Genomic DNA, 2787 nt, shown 5'->3' with positions numbered 1-2787 from the left:
ATTCCCCAATTGCATTGGAACAATTAAAGGTAGAGCACCGAAACATAAGAAGCGAAGCACCAAGCAAGGAGACAAGTATTTGAATTGGAAAGATTATAAGAAAATGGAATCTACTCAAAATGTTATTTATGAAATTCTCGGAGATGTTATGAAGCTTTCTTCACAAAGGTGTCGGCCTTCAATTCCAATGTAGGAGATGGGAGACTCCGGGTCCTCAATTTCTTTCTAGGACGAAAGCCAATGTCAACGGAAAATTTTATAATTCTCTTTCTTCAGTTTTCGGTTAAAACCTCGGAGTCTTCTTTCTCTTGTTCTTTTTCTTGAATGGTTTTTCTTCCTGTACTACAAAGAGCCTGAGTAAGAACTTAAGAACTTGGGGTTCATTCTTGATCAAAATGGCTGGGTCTTTAACAGATTCCTAATAATTAGAGGTTATACGACAAGCTGTGGAGAAATTTGGAGATTGGTTTTCTGTGTCTTCTACGGAGATTCTGCTACAGATTGTGGATTTTCAGACATAGTTGTCAGTATTCTAACATCTTCTATTCTTTTAACCTGATAAGTATTAAAAGAAAGGAATGAGAGGGAATATCAAACCAACAGAATGATAAGTATTAAAAGAAATATAAGTTTGTTTATTCAAAGAATTATCTTACATTAATTCTTGAGAACCATGAGAGCGTCAGCCATGGCTATTGTTGGTCATGTTAGACAGAATTTTATTGTTTCTGTAGAGGGCTTAGAGATCCTTCCTTTGAAGGCCAGAATTTTATTTTTCTTGCACGGAGTTCCTTTAATGATGATGGGATGCAGCACTGATGGCGGCAGATAATTTGATTACTATAAGGGTATATTAGATATTTTGACTTATCCGTTAAAACCAACCGTTAATTCTTTTGATAGAAGAGGTTTAGTCCATTTTAAAAATAGTGGGGTGATCATAGTATTTAGTGTAAATTTTAAGGGAGGTTTCAGTCTTTTATCCTTTTTAATAAACAGGGGCAGGTAAGTTGGTCAATGTGAGAGTTGATCAATTCACCGGAATTTGTACTTCTGTATTAGTGAATCTCACAAAAATAACGATTTTTGAGTGACTCAGTTACTTAGATAAGTATTACCCTATGCCCATTTGGATAAATAACTTTTCCATCTACAAGAACAATGTGACAATGTTGTCCTTCACATAATAACACTTACATGTATAAAACAGTCATTGTTTTACTCGTAAAACAAAAGAATATTACTAAGTGCATTTACTTTGTTAAGTGTTTCTCAAAAAATATTTTTCTGGACAAATACATTTATACCCAAATAAATGATTTCCCAAAAAAATGAACTAGGCTTGAGAGTTATATGTCTAGGAGTAAGACAGAACCGTATGACGCAAGATGATGCAGTCCCCACATTATTTGAGAAAGAATTGAGGTAAGGGACAAAATTTGCACTGCCATCGAATATGAAAGAGACAAGTACGAATTTTGTATTACGTAGGAATGTGCATCATAATTACAAACAAATGAAAGTAAAACTGAATTAGGTACAAATATTGCAACTAGTCAAAATTTGCACTACAGCCCAAGTCTCAGAAAGATACAAGTGTTTATTGAAAGAGTGAATCATGCATACTTGATGTCTCCAATGAGACTGGTTCATGGGGCTATTCAATGAAGGTAGGTTGTCCTCATACCCATCCTCCCTCCAAGCTCCAATCCTAGTGAAGGCAGAGATAATTAAATTCCATGTCTCCACTGTAACTAGCAAGAATGTATCAATTGAGTCATTTAAGACCTTCAAATTATATTAAGGCTGATGTTAACAAGGTTGCCCATGGGGGTAGTCAATAATTTTCGAGGCCAACTTGGCTGAAGGTCCTACATACAATAACAAGGTGTGGCGCCAGGGGTAGTGAGTCCAGTAATTAAGTCAACAAAGGTGATTTGAGAGTTGAGGTGTCAAGATCTCGAGGTGAGACCCCATTAATTGTGGTGTCAATTCTCAACACGTTTAGATTTTTCTTTTTTATTGTTTTTATTTTTAATTATTTTGACAAAAATAATAAAATAATAGATAATTATTTTGAATTTATAAAATTCGTCAAATATTGAAATTAAAATCCACAATCCATTCAATTTATGAAATTCGTCAAATAAAATGCTTCTAAAATTTAAAGTCAACTTAATTTGAGGAAATAATCTAGAAGAGATCCAACCAATTTATGCCACGTGAAGGAGTCTATGGTTGATCTAAACCTTCCATCAGAAGGGATCCGCTAAATCTGCCATGTTCATCAATCCTTCAATCCAATGTTGTCTAAATAAAAATACAGATAGGATTCACGTCCATTATTTTTCTTGGCAATGGCGTAGCATTGCAGTTTTACCCATTCAAATCTTCACTCAACCCTGATTAATATATCCCAATTAACAAGGCTCACACCCATATTTCTTTCATTCTTTGGGTCTCCGCTTAACTTTTTTAGAAGTGGCAAATCTGTTGATATGACTATGTTTGGATTGACAGAAAATAAGGTAGATACGAATGGCCATGTTTTGGTTTGCTTGTAAAAGAGAGAAACAGAAAGTTGAAATCCCTTGCCACGTGGCTAATCCAAGATGTAATTTGAATACTAAGATCCCATGCATTTGAGGCCATTAACTTGCCACGTTTCTTGTCAATGTAGGTTAGAGCCAACCAACAGAAGGGTACAAAATAAATTGCATACACCAAAACTTGCATGAACTGTGATTTAGGACCTCGCTTTAATCTTCTGAAAACCCAATTCCCACC

Source organism: Nelumbo nucifera, chromosome 5 (genome assembly GCF_055504915.1).
Source record: "Nelumbo nucifera cultivar China Antique chromosome 5, China Antique-T2T, whole genome shotgun sequence".
NCBI classification, from domain to species: Eukaryota; Viridiplantae; Streptophyta; class Magnoliopsida; order Proteales; family Nelumbonaceae; genus Nelumbo; species Nelumbo nucifera.
This window is presented reverse-complemented; position numbering follows the sequence as displayed.